Source organism: Chrysemys picta, chromosome 6 (assembly GCF_011386835.1).
Source record: "Chrysemys picta bellii isolate R12L10 chromosome 6, ASM1138683v2, whole genome shotgun sequence".
NCBI lineage: Eukaryota > Metazoa > Chordata > Testudines > Emydidae > Chrysemys > Chrysemys picta.
Window position 1 is genome coordinate 44,256,070 of NC_088796.1, and position 15,011 is coordinate 44,271,080.

Below are 15,011 nucleotides of genomic sequence, written 5' to 3' on the forward strand. Positions count from 1 at the left end.
TGTCAGGAGGACCAGTGCTTATTGGTAAAATTTCTAAAAGGGGTGAGGCCCCACAAAAGGTCTCAAGGGCAAAGAGCGAAGTACATAGTGTGTTGTAATTAGCAAAAATGCAGTGCACAAAAAAAAATAGAAGAATGAAAAATACATTCCCTGGCTGGGAAGTTACTGGACTTTTAGAGTCAGGGGAAAGATCATTTTGAAGGGGAAACTTTCCCTGGCTGCTGCTTCTTCCCCTATTTATAAATCACAGACTTCTTTCTAATGGGATAATTATTGAGAAGCTTTGCAAAGTTTTTCAGGTAAACACTCAAAGATTAAAATGATACTTTATCTGTGAAACACTCAGCAAAATCACAGGTCATTTTTACCATTAGGAACCAGCCTCATGTTATAGTGAAAAACTTCCATATTACTTCAAATAGCTTTCAGAAATGTACTTCCTTCAGAAAGATTTTCCATGTTTCCCAATAGCAAGATGAATGCAATATTGCCACTAGTGATGAAGAATACAACGATACAAAATTACTTACAGAACTGAATTTTCAATTTTCTTTTAAGCTATACACAATAGTGCCATCGTCTGGACACCAGTTGCAACAACTGGGTAGTTTAGTTAGTGGGAAGATAATTCTAGATAATGAGACACTTTGTGCTTCTACCGTCAACCTATTTGACCCATGTTGTTAGCCAGTATTTGAAGTGTTGCAGGTTATTTCTGTTATTAGGAGAAATTGATGAAGGAGTTAGGTATTTCTTTGATACAATCCTGTTTATTTACAAAGAATGTATAGTCCTGTTTCCCTGAACATAAACACAGAGATTATAATATTTATTTATTAATAAATAATATTATTTATTAACATAATGTCTTAGCTTTAGGCCATAGTGTACAAAAATAAATACGTATTTAAAAATCAACACATCACAGTAAAACAAGCATGTTTAAAATACAAAAAGTAAAAACACAAAATCAACCCTTCTCCTAAGTTCAATTAAACTTTTAAAATCACGCCCCATAAAAACAATATGCAAAAATAAAATAATAAAGGTTAGAAATACATTATTTCATATAGGTCACAAAGAACCTTTCTTTCACATACTTTTTTCTTGGTTTTGCAGCAGACAAGGCAAATAGGGCAACCAGCGTATTAATTAAACATTTTCATTACATAGCAAGTATTTTAGTTGTCGATCCCATGCAGTAACAGGCATTTGAGCCAAGAATGAGGTTAACCATTTGTTTCTCGGGTAACAGTATAAGCTGCAAGAAAGTAAATAATTCAACCTGGCCAGACCAGCACAAAAATGATTTGCTGTCTATGCCAGCATAACTCCCATCCAAATAGGCTGACAGTGTGGTTTGAAAGCAGAGATCCATGAAGGCCCTCCCTAACACACTATTGTTAAAAATATCAGATTTTTTGTAACCATGTATACTCTTTAGATGAGAAAGCCAAGGAGATGTATTTATTGCACAGACAACTGCTATATCCAGTTGGTTGCGAATATTTTCCAATCTAAACATAAGGATTTCACATTCTTATCTTTAGTTCTAGCCCGAGCCCGTGCCCCCAGCCAGAGCCCCCTCCCGCACCCAAATTCCCTCCTGGAACCTGCACCCTGAACCCCCTCCCTCATCCCCATCCCCTGCCCCAGCCCTGAGCCCCCTCCCGCACCTCAACCCCCCTGCCCCAGTCCTGAGCACCCTTCTGCACCTAACCTCCCTCTCGGAGCCCATACCCCCTCCTGCACTCCGAACTCCTCGGCCCCAGCCCGGTGAAAATGAGCAACTGAGCGAGGATGTGGGAGAGCAAGCGACAGAGGAGGCAGGGATGGAGTGAGTGGGGATGGGGCCTCAGAAAAGGGATGGGGGCTTGGGGCGGGACAAGGGTGTTCGGTTTTTGGCAATCGGAAAATTGGCAACCCTATATCCAGAGGGGGATTACAGATCCCTCTCTCCCTGCAGCCCCTTCTACTTCTCTTTATAGAAACTAATCAGCTCCTCTCCCCGGTGGGACTCATCTTTCATGGGCCTCCCAACCAGATAGCCCAATTAACCCCTTCAGAGCCTGTGTGCGGTACATACCCCATTGCAATCACCTTGTCCTTAGAATGTCTAGGACTAAATGAAGATAACGTCCCACTAACTGAGTTGGAAGAAAAAAAAATTCCTTATCCCTAGAACCCAGTTGGGCATTAAAATCTCCCAAAATAACATCTTGCTGTTGGAAACTCTTCTATAAGCAAATCAATATGAGATTCAAGCCCTTCCCTCAAAGACTCATTATAAAAAGGAAGCCCAAAGGGAGCAAATAAATATTCAGGGCTATTAAAACAGAATTATCCACTAAAATAGTACTATAAATCAGAAAACAGGGATTATCAGATGTTAATTTCCTAGTTCTGATTTTTAATTTAGTGGAGACAAGAAGGGCCAGACCACTTGCAAATCTACCCCTTAGCATGCTTAACATGCCCTTCTAAAAAAAGATTTAAAACTCAGTAAATAAAAGGACTCATACTTAGAAAGTCAAGGTTCTTGGATGAAAACTAAATAAATCTGAAATAAGTAATTCCTAAAATCCAAATTCTGGGATTTACTTTTAAGGCCAGCAGTATTCTACTAAACAATTTTGATGGGCATTTCACTGGAATCCCAATCAGGCCCATCTAATCAATCTTCTTCTTCTAGAGCCTCAAGTGAAAAAGAGTTATGAAAAATTCCACCATAAATTGTGTAATTAGGCCTAATTTCCCCAGAATTATGATCCTCATCACTCGGGATGGCTTGTAGATCTGAGGCTGGGACATTTGCTTTCGCCAGCATAATGGGATATAGTCCAGCAGAGTTTGCCTGGGTGACCTGGTCATTTATTTTGTTTAAAGGAACTGAGATTCTTTCTGATTGTACATTCATAAACTGTTTGCCTTTTACCTTTTCTATTGGATATCTTCTAAAAGAGGATAAGGAGAGCTCTCATACTCACATTTTCTTAACCGACCTCCAGTCTTTAAATTCCATCTCCACTCTGTCTTTTGATCCTATATTAGGGAGCCCTTTTATCATTAGAACTTGGTTTCTGGGTACAGAAAACACTGCTTATTCCAAATTATTATTAAATTAATTGTCTCACTCCTACCCAGGATAACTCCTCCTGTTTTTGTTTTGTCCTCCAGTCCCTGGCATCTCTTGATTAGCATTTTGCTTAGACTGAAAATGGGCATCTATTGTGAACTATACAATACTTAATTTGCACATAAGCAGCCAGAGTGAGATAAGCGTCTCTTTCCTCCTTCTGCCTGCAAGGAGCATGTGGTTACCTTTCGGTGACCTGTCTTAACTCACAGACCTAGAGAAGACCACACACAGTACTTATTGCAAGGTGCAAAAGGTAATGAAATGTGGCAGGAAAGAAAACAAAACATTGGGTCTGATTCTCTAGTGTCTTACATCATATGTAGTCATTTACAGCTGTGCAAAGTGGGTGTAAAATTCTACTGTTCTGATGTGGTATATTTTACACCCCCACTGCATTTACTTTTCACAGGTATAAGTGGCTACACAAGCACTAAAGCAGTGAAGAATCAAGCCCATAGAGTGGTTGAACAGTAGCTTCACAACATGCTCCTACTTGAACCAAAGACACATTGAGAGCCTTTTTATTGGGAGAGGCTCAATGGTTTCAGAGACATGGGGTCACAGTGGGGTGAGAAGAAGCTGGGGGAACAACCTGTTTGCAAAAGTAGCTGTGGCCCTTTGTTTACATTTTTCAGTACTTAGATGGCTTAGTTTGTTTTAGTGAGAAGATCCCTGACCTCATAATGGAGGAGGTGTTTGTCTAACAATAGCAAATGATTAATGTCCACCCTTCTACCACCAGTGTCAACACGGGGCAGACTTAAGGGATGGCATCGTTGGCATTTGCTTACCAGGTCCCCGGACCCTCTGAGCACTTCCAGCAGCTCTTTTTCCCCATCATAAACCCCTTCTTCTCCACCTTGCTGTCCCCTTCAGAAGGAAGATGGCAGTGCTCACCCCTACCTGCACTAGACCTAGAGTAGGCTGGACAGATTCCTTGTGGCACCTCCTCCCTAGCAAGAGTGATAGAATGAAAATCTGGGGGAGGGCATGAGACAGCACTAGAGAAGAGCTGATGTCTTTGTGTGGTGTGCAGGTGAGCGAGGTAGGGAGGGGAAGAAAGCAGAGGGTGTTGGGAAGAGATTGAGCCTTGGGTCAGAGGACTGTGAGAGTGACCCTGAATTGGTGGGGATGTAGCTTTTTGTTTTGTTGATATTCAAATTAACCTCTGGGTCTTACACCCCTTCCCACCCTGCTCCCAAACTTGGCACTACCATTGGCACCCCTACTATTTATTTGTCCACTGGGTAAAGCTTTTCCCAAAATTCACCCCTGCTTCAGGCCAACTTAAAATCAAGGGGCCAAATTCTCCATTGGTGTAACTATTAAAGGCAGTTGAGTTGTGCTGGCAGAAAATTTGTCTCTAGATCCAGACTGCTTGCATGGAGTCTGAAATCACCTGAGAAAACCCAGAATGACCCCAAAACTCTATTGTCTGCATAGAATTTATGCCTGAGTCACATTCACATTAGGCTGAATTAAAACTACCCATTTGGCTAGACATTCTGAGCTTCAATAGGGCAACTGGTCACCACCGTTTTTATCATATGCATATATTTAGTCTGACTGCTTGTTCCTAGGAGTGGAGTTGGCAGGCAGAGCAAAGGAACTGGGCAGTCTGTCCAAATCACAGCTAAGTAGGTCTTGTTTTACACTGACTGGCCTTGACTGTGTCCTCTTTAGAAAACTGTCTTGTCCAGTGTAACTATAACTTCAGTTTGCTGCAGGAAAGGAAATCTGTCAAATATTGTGCCTAGAGGGGGATATGATCTTCAGTCATCTGTTGGCGAGGGGGATATCATTTGGAGGGTTGCCCTGAAATTATTAAAGAGTATCCAACTAAGAATAATTAATGTCAAAATATTGTATGGACTCTGTCTCCAGTGTGTTGTAATGCAATGGTTATAGCAGATTGCAGCAGATGTTGGTGCTGCCTTGCTCAGTTGGGCAGCTATGTATACAAAATTTGGCCTTGTGCCAGCATTCCTAAGTAGTCTACCAAATCAATTACAGCATTTCATTATTAAAAGGTATTTGCATATTTCTGCTACCAGCTATTTATCTTTGCTGAATGAGGTATACCATTTTTGTTTTTTAGAAGCCCAAACTTTCTCATTAGGCTAAGTTACTGATTCTTCTTCTTCTTACTACAGAACTGTAAGAAGACATATACACTTTGAAAAGTTCAGTTTATGATTTATTCCCTTTTTTCCTTCCTTTAAATAAGAAAGCATGCTTAGAAAAGGTTGGGATTAGGAACTGTACAAAGAAAGTGTAAGAAACAAATGGCACTGTCCATAAAAACCAAACGTATTCTTGGCAAATACACTGTGAATTAGACTCTGCAAGGTACCAATCCATGCTATACCATGACAATGGCCCATGAATATTCATAGTAATTACATAGAGGATTGATAAAAAACAGTTTGTGCATCTTTTAGTTACTGAAAAATTCAGCCCATTATAAACTCCCTTAGAATCTTAAGCTCATTGAATAGCTAGCTCAGTTGGCAGAACATTTGGACACATTACTGAGAATGGTGATGTCTCATGCAAATCCTTTGGTTTCTCCCAAATTGCTCACCCAAGTATTCTGAAACCTGAAAAGACAGCAGCAGCAGTTTGTATTAATAGATAATGATGATGATGATGATAATAATAATTAATAATAATAATATACTTTGTGCTTACACTATATGTACTGGTTTCCATCCAAAAGTTCATTAAGACCTTGTCTATACTAGGAAAAAGCACCATATTGAAAAACCTGTTAAGACATTTTAACCAGCATGGTGTTAATCATGATTTTGCCCTTACTGTTGATAAGGACAGTCATGTTTAACAAGATAGCTGTTATGGTTAACCCTGGGGGTTTTCTTTTCATCCAAATCACAACCAGGGCCGGCTCTAGGTTTTTTGCCGCCCCAAGCAAAAAATTTGCCACTCCAAGCTCAGGTGGGGCTGGGGCTCGCAGGCGGTGCTGGAAGTGGAGGGAGTGATGTCACCTTCTCCCAGTGCCTGCAGGGGCTTTACCCCCTCCCCCGCCCAGCCTCACAGAGAAGCCCCGATACAAGGGGTGGCACAAGGCAGCGCAGTAGCCAGTGCTCAGATGAGGCCGTGCAGCCCCGGCTCCCCAGCAGGACTCACCCTCTCTTCCCCAGGTAGCAGCTGGGTCCTGGCAGCTCAGCTTCCTGGGGCTGGGGCTTCCCCTTCCCGCTGCAGCCGAAGGTCTCGCCCTCGCCCCGTCTAAGTGGCGCAGCTCTGAGAGCACAACTGCTCCAAAAAAAAAGGATGGCCGGAATGCCGCCCCTGGAAATGTGCCGCCCCAAGCACGTGCTTGCTTTGCTGGTGCCTAGAGCCGGTCCTGATCACAACTTGGTTATTTTAAGTTACATTTACCCCTAGTGTGACAAGGACAGTTGTATTGAACAATGTGTTAGCTGGTTGTGATTAATCCTCAGGGGGAATCTAGGGTTAATTACAACCTGCTAACACATAGTTAAATATGACTCTTTGTGTACATGTGTTTAACATTGTCTTATTTAAAACCTGCTATTTAACAAGCTTTCTGACATGATGCTTTGCCCAGTGCAGACATGGCCAATATGCTTTACAAAGTTAATTTTAGCCACATTTCTCCTCAGGAGCTTTATGTTCCTATTCTAGTTTTGAAACTGAGGCAAAGAGCAGGTAAGTGGCTTGCCTTTGCAAGAGGAGGCTCCTAGAAGGATGGCACAGAGCTGACTCTGAGCCTATTAGAGAAGCCTACGTTACTAAACATATTCCTTGATGCAGTTTTACTGCCTCTTTTCACCAATATTTGAAATAGTCTTTATTGTGCTTAAAATGACTTAATGAATTAATCTGCCCTGACTCTTAGGGCTTGTCTTCACTAGGAAAAAAGGTGTGTTCTTACCTTGTGTCATCTAACATGTGGTACTAACACAAGGTAAAATCCTAATGAAGACAAGGCAGTTTGTAGTTTCAACATGTGTTAGCAGGTCAGTCTAAACTCTAAGTTCCTTCTTGCGAACATGTGAAAACTCCAACTACCTTGTTTTCACTAGGATTTTGCCTTGTGTTAGTTGCCATGTGTTAGCTAACATGAGGTAAGAGCACACCTTTTAGCGAAGATGCACCCATAGTCAAGTCAGTTGGCAAGTAGATAAATACGAGGTGAATACTGTCCCTGACTTGCTCTTAAAAAGGATTTTAGATTAGTCGTTAGCTTAAAGTCAGGATGTTTGGTTAGCATTATGCCTACCTCACATGCAATGCCCATGGAAGCTCCTGCTGGGGCAGCATATCTTCCACTTTAGATCTAACCAAACTACAACGCTCCTGTGATTATAGGTACAGACTGTCATTATCCCCATCTTACTAATGGAGACATTGAGAAAGAGGTTACATATGTTGCCCAAGGTCACAGAGGGAATAAGCATCAGAGCCATGATATCGGTAAACAGCTCCTGTGTCCTCAGCTAAGCCTACCATGTCACACTTTACTCTTCACAGCTAAAACCTTCATTCTGGCTAAATAGTTAAGCTCCCTAGAAAATAATCTTTTCCAATTCCAACTCCAATTACCTGAAAAGCTTAGTGTGAATATTCTTTTAAAACTGAGAAAAGATAGAACCAGGTTTAAATTTACCATGACCTTACAATTGTTTATCGCCACTCCCCCACATATAATTCTACTTTATTCCATTTTTCCTATGTTTGTTCTTATTAATTTATAGTGAGTTATAATGTACCTTTTAAGTGGAATTTTATGTTACATTATACATTTAGAGTGACAAACTAAATGGAATAGTTGCAGTATACTGACTCATTTTCCTAATAAGAATAGGAAGCAATTGTTACCAAGTATAGCCAGACATGGTTAGACTGAATCAGTTTCCTAAATCTTAATTTTATTTCAGTGGACAAAATCTAAAACCAAACCAAAGGTGCATAAATGCTGGAAATTTGTTTACTATACAAGTCGGGCCATTTTAATCCAGCCCTGCAGTTCCCATTGGCCAGGAACCGTGGTCAATGGGAGCTGCAGGGTCAGCGCGTGCGGACGAGGCAGCGCGCAGCAGAGCTGCCTGGCCACACCTCTGTGTAGGAGCCGGAAGGGGGGGACATGCCGCTGCTTCTGGGAGCCGCTTGAGGTAAACGCTGCCCAGAGCCTGCACCCCTCAGCCACTCCCCCACGCTCCAACCCCCTGCTACAGCCCCAGCCCTGATCCCCCTCCCACCCTCTGAACCCGTCGGACCCAGCCCAGAGCACCCTTCTACACCCCAAACCCCTCATCCCCAGCCCCACCCCAGAGCCTGCACCCCCAGCTGAACCCCTCACACTCCCCAAACCCCTGCTCCAGCCTTGACCCCACTCCCACCCTCCGAACCCCTCGGACCCAGCCCGGAGCACCCTCCTACACCCCAAACCCCTCATCCCCAGCCCCACCCCAGAGCCCGCACCTCCAGCTGGAGCCTTCACCCCACCCCGCACCCTACCCCCTCTGCTGCAGCCTGGAGCCCCCTCCCATACCCTGAACTCCTCATTTCTGGTCCCACCCCGGAGTCCACACCCCCTGCTGGAGTCCACACCCCAACCCCAATTTCATGAGCATCCATGGCCCGCCATACAATTTCTATACCCAGATGTGACCCTCGGGCCAAAAAGTTTGCCCACCCCTGATACAAGTGATTTGCATACCCAATTATTATAGAAATCACAAGTCTGGATTAATTTTGGTGAGAATTTCTTTAAAAAAGCATCCCCGTGTATTTTTTTAGCAGAGTCCAGGAATCCTAGAGTGGGTCATTCCTTGTCCACTCTTCCAGTCAAGAACATGCAGAATAGCAGGAAGCAGGGATCGTCAGATTGTTATTTCCAAAGGAGTCGCATAGGCTATGTCAGTGCAGAATGTGGCCGTTATATGAAAATGCCAAAACCAGGCCCTCCTTGGTACTTAGAATTGGAAGTGTACCTTTTTTAGGCAGGCCTAAGCTTGACCTCATTAAAATTAATGGGATAAGGATTTAGCCTTATATGTGTAATGAAAATAACAGGGAACGTGCTAGAAACATTTAGAATTTATATCTTGCAAACTGCCTGCTCTAATAGTTTTCATACATTTCTCAAACTGATTAATTAACAGGTGGAAGTCAAAAAAATTTAGCAGTCATCCTTAGTGTGCCAGTGATTTGTATACTCAGTAGAGTTAACTGTCATCTATACAGTTAATCTGGAAGTGACCCGGTAAAACAGTGCACATCTGTTGTCAGGTCATACTCAAGGCTCTGATTATACTTGCTGCATTAACCTTCATGCAAACTGTTTTTCCATTTATAAATGATTGATTTATGGGAGTGTAGATTTCTCTGTAATTTTGAGTAGAAAGCACAGTGGAAATGAGAAATATTTAAATGAGTGGGTTTCTTCTCTCTTCATCCCTATTCCACCTACAAGTAACTGAAGGGGAGTAATAGAAGCACTATGATAAATACTCCAGAAAAGAGAAGGGTGAAATGACGTGAGTTGAGTTCACCACAGTAGGCACTATTTCAGTGCTATGTGATACTGTATTCCTCTCTGATGGACTGCAACCTTGTCGTGGTGGAGAGGCTTGTGTGGGCTAAAGACCCTCAGAGCTACATCATCTGGAGCTTTCATACTCCTGGTAGGGTCCTCCTTGGCGAGCAGGTCTGAGGCGAGGCTCCTGACTAACTGCAGTCCAAACTTCACAAAACCCGAACGGTGGATCAGGCGCATACAGAGGACCTTTTAGTACTCTGCGGCTGTGAAGGCGGATGAGGGCTGCAGCAGGAGGAAGGTCCCTGGTGGTCTTGGATCTCCTTGCTACTGGGTCAGGATTTTCCTCCTGTCAATCGCCTGCGCACTGGCTTCCCCACGTTAAAAGATTTCACACACAGGTCTCTGCCAAAGGGCTCACACCTGCCTGCACAAAGCCCTGTGGCGACAGATGAGTGGCGGTGAAGACAGGAGCAGTGATTTCTGAGTCTTTAGTCACAAATCTGCACGCAGGTGGCAGCCGTGTGACAGTCGTCTTCTGCTTGGATGAGACAGAAGTGCATTTTGGCAGCAGCAGTTGTGACTGAGCAGGCCTTTTTAGGATCCCCTGTGCTTACCCCAAATGGGGAGGGGACTAGAAAAGGTGCCTGAAACAGTTTGTCTCACACTTTTCTGTCTGGATGGCCGCATCCAGTGCGATCACTCAACTCCGTGGCCGAAACAAGAGATATAAGACAATGAATTTCGCCACCTGGAATGTCCACACCCTTATGGACTCAGCACAGTGAATGCCCAGAAAGAAGAACCCATAATTGCCAGAAAACTGGCAAGACTCAACATTGACATTGCAGCTCTTGGTGAGACCCGCCGGGCCAATGAGGGCTTATTAAAAGAGGATGGAGGTGGCTACACCTTCTTTTGGAAAGGAAAGTTTCCTGAAGAGACATGTGGATTCACGGGATTGGCTTTGCCATAAAAAATAAGATCACCAGTCAGATTTTGGAGCTTCCCGTAGTGATCAACGAGCATCTCATGACTCTTTGGCTCAAGCTCAGCAACAACCAATATGCCACAGTCATCAATGCATACATCCCAACACTTGATGATGAGGAAGACAATAAGGAGCAGTTTTATAGCACTCTTGATGCAGTCCTCGCAGACACATCTAAGGCAGACAAACCCATCCTCCTGGGAGATTTCAATGCCAGAGTCGGACGGGACTTCCAACTCTAGAGCAGCACATTAGGCAAAGAAGGGGTGGGAAATGTAAACCCCAATGGCATTCTCTTCATCAGCAAATGTGTGGAGCATGATCCACTCATCACAAATACCATCTTTAGGCAGAGTAACAAATTTGACACCACCTGGAAACATCTTCGGTCCAAACACTGGCACCTCCTTGACTATGTTATAGTCAGTGCCTGAGATTATGCTGATGTCCATGTAACAGGAGCCATGAGAGGTACAGATCACTGTTGGACAGGCCATCGATTAATAAGATCAATCATGTACCTGCAGCTCACTCCACCACACCGCAAACACCCAAAGACTAAGCGAAAGCAGTACGACGTCAAAGCACTTCAAGACCAAGCCAGCTGTGAGACGTTACAGCAACATCTGTCAGAGAAACTCTCTAACTTGGCTGATAACATCATTGACATTCAAGAGCACTGGGCTCAACTTAAAAATACCATTCACAGTGCATTTGCTGAAACTATAGGATATCCCACTCATCAACACCAAGACTGATTTCATGAAAACAACAAGGAAATCCTAGCATTAATTCAACAGAAAAGAACTGCATTCTGTAACTGGCAAAATGATTCCTCTAACCAATGAAAACATGAGGCTTATCAACGAAAACATGAGGCTGCTCAAAGCTGAAGTCCAAAGGAGGCTATGTGACATCAAAAATAAGTGGTGGCAAGAGAAGGCCTCTGAGATCAGGGTTTCGTAGACCAGGATGACATGAGAAGCTTCTTTCAAGCAACAAAAGCTATATATGGCCCAACCCCCTTACGTTCCCAGGATGGCTTCACCCACCTCAAAGACAGTGCGGCAATTAAACAACACTGGAAGGAATACTTTGAGAGCCTATTAAACTGTGAATCCATGGTTTCTGAAGATACCATTGAGTCTATTACACAACACTCAGCAGTGGAACACTGTGCTGATCCCCCATCTTCTGAGGAAGTCTGGCGTGCCATCACCCAGACAAAAAAATCACATGGCTCCAGGCCCAGACAGCATCCCAGCTGAGGTTTTTAAAGCTGGTGGAACAATGCTCCAGCACAAACTTTGCCAACTCCTCGACAAAATCTGAACCTGTGAAAAAATTCCACTTGACTTTAAGTATCAGAGGGGTAGCCGTGTTAGTCTGAATCTGTAAAAAGCAACAGAAGGTCCTGTGGCACCTTTGAGACTAACAGAAGTATAGGGAGCATAAGCTTTCGTGGGTAAGAACCTCACTTCTTCAGATGCAAGACTTGACTTTAAGAACACCAACATTGTTACAATATTCAAGAAAGGGGACAAATCTTTGAGCGGGAACTATAAAGGCATTGCCCTTCTCTCCATCGCAGGGAAGATCCTAAACCACCTTCTCCCCCTTACCGAGGAACTCCTCCCTGAATCACAATGTGGCTTCAGGCCATCCTGAGACACAACTGACATGATCTTTGTGGCATGACAGATTCAAAAGTGCAGAGAGTACACCTGAGAGCATTCTGCGCCAAAAAAATAAAAATTCTGCACTAAAAAATTAAAAATTCAGCACACTTTAAAATTCTGCAAATTTTATTTATCAAATAAATACATGTGGAGGCTCCAGCATGGCACTGGGGAGCACAGGCCACTGGCTGCACAGAGGTGGGAGATCACCATCCAGCTCCCCCACTCCAGGACATGGATTCAGCGGTTTGGCTGCACCCAACTCTGACATAGCACAAGGACCAGGTCAGCCCCAGAAACACCCCAGGGCCCTTCCCCTCTGTGCCAGGTGCACCAGGAGTGGGCAGGCGGACTCAGCAAGGCGGGATCCAGGAGTGGAGGGGGTTATGTGGGGGAATACAGGTGTGGGTTGAAAGGGTTCTGTGTGGGGTAGTCTGGATGCAGGTGGCTCAGTGAGGGATCCAGGGGCAGGGAGGGATCTGGATGCACAGGGGCTTGTTGTAGGGTCCTGGGTGTAATGGTAATGGGACTCTGCAAGGGGTCCAAGTGAAGGTGGTTGGGGCTCAGCGGGGGAGGGCATCTGGATGTAGGGGGATAGAGCTCAGTGGGGGGGGTCTGGGTGTGGGGGGGTCCAGATGCTGGGGGTGTGGGGCTCAGTGAGGTGGGGATCCAAGTGCAGCTGGTTGGGGCTCGGTGAGGTGGGGATCCAGATGCAGGTGGCTAATTGGGGTGATTTAGGTGGAGGGGGAGTGGGGCTCATCAGGGGTTTCTTAGTGCAGAGGGGTGAGGCTTGGTGGGCATGAGGGGTTCTAGATGCACGGGGGTTGGGTGGATGTGGGAGCAGCTCCCTGTACAGGGATCCCTCCCCCTGCAGATGAGGAGCAATGGGTGCAGGAAGTGTGGGGGAGGGAGTTTGCAGAGCTTCCTGCAGCCAGGGAAGAAATCCAGTGGTCGGTCTGACCCAGCCCCGGATGCCGTGCAGAGGAAGGGGAAGTTCTGTCCTCCCCAGCCCAGCTGGGGCTAGCAGCTGAGCCGAGCACATGCTAGGAACCACCATTCGGGTCTTCCCCAGTCTCACCCCCTGCCCCACAGTGATTTACCTGTCTGCCAGCTGCCCTGGGCACCCAAAACATACCGCTGGGGAGGGTCACATGACCACTCTTGTGGCTTCCCTTTGCTTCCCCATCAGAAAGTCATTTTTCTGCAGGAAAGCAGAGAAATCTGCGGGGGGACATAAATTCAGCTTATCCGCAGAATTCCCCCAGGAGCAACACCAGGAACTGTTCATGTCATTCATCGATCTAACCAAGGCCGTTGACTCTATCAATTGTGATGCCCTATGGAAGGTGCTGTGTAGGTTTGGCTGTCCATAGAAATTCATTTCCATCATCAGACTACTCCATTCTGTGCAATGGCTCAGAGACCAAACCATTCATCATTCGCACTGGTGTCAAGCAGGGCTGTGTCATTGCTCCAACACTCTTCTACATTTAACTTGCCCTGATCCTGATTCTCATCTGTGACCGCCTTCCTGATGGAATCAGGATTGAGTATCGTATGGATGGTCAACTCCTGAATCTCTGACGTTTCCAAACAAAATCTAAGATCATGAGAATTGGCATCACTGATCCTGTGTCATTCTTGCATACACAGACGCCAACCTGCAAAGTACCCTAAATCTTTTTGCAGATACCTATCACAGCCTGGGTCTCTCTCTCAATATCAGGAAAACCAAGGTACTCTACCAGCCCTCACATGCACAAACTACTCTTCGTACTCCACAAATTACCATCAGCAGAGAACCCCTGGAAAATGTGGACCATTTTCCATACCTTGGCAGCCACCTCTCCCGAAAACCCAGCATTGACACAGAAATTGAATACAGAATTCACTGTGCCAGCGCATCCTTTGGAAGACTACTCAAACAAGTCTTCCATGATAGGGACCTGCAAACAGGCACCAAGATCTTGGTTTACAAGGCAGTTGTCATCCCCCCCCCTTCTCTATGGGTGTGAGACCTGGGTAACCTATAGATGACATCTCAAGCAGCTGGAGTGGTTTCAACAGTGCTGCCTCAGAAGGATTCTCAGGATCAGCTGTGAAGACTGACACACTAACATCAGCCTTCTCTCTGCAGTCAACATGAGCAGTATAGAAGCAGAAGTCATGAAACACCAACTCCACTGGGCTGGCCACTGTGTATATATGCCTGATACTCGCCTCCCAAAGCAAGTACTCTTCTCTCTGTTAAGTCAGGGAAGAAGGGCTCTGAGGGGGCACTGGAAGTACACCTTAAAAAGAGAGGCATTAACCCAACAAACTGGGAGGACGTAGCACAGAACAGAACACAGTGGTGCCACACCATACACCAAGCCACAGCTCACTTTGAGGAGAACAGACGTGCTCGTGAGATAAGCAACAATGGAGGAAAGAAAGGGCACAACAGTCCAGCCAACAACTATGTCTCCTCCAAGATTACACCTGTCACTTCTGTGGGAAAACCTGCAGGGCACGAATTGGGTTCCTCAGCCACTTAAAAACCCACCAAAGACCCCCCTTGGCAGACATCATCCTCGCATTGAAGGATAGCCAAAGATACTGTATTCCCCAAACTGTGGGTCACATTTCTCTCATGGGAAATTTAAAGATGATCCAGCAAAGAAGATGGTCACAGTGGGG

General features: G+C 44.9%; 1 protein-coding gene across 2 annotated transcripts in view; it reads left to right on the forward strand.

Moving 5' to 3' along the window:
- Positions 1-15,011, forward strand: part of DMGDH (dimethylglycine dehydrogenase) — a 95,461-nt gene that overhangs the window by 74,786 nt on the left and 5,664 nt on the right. The window lies entirely within an intron of this gene.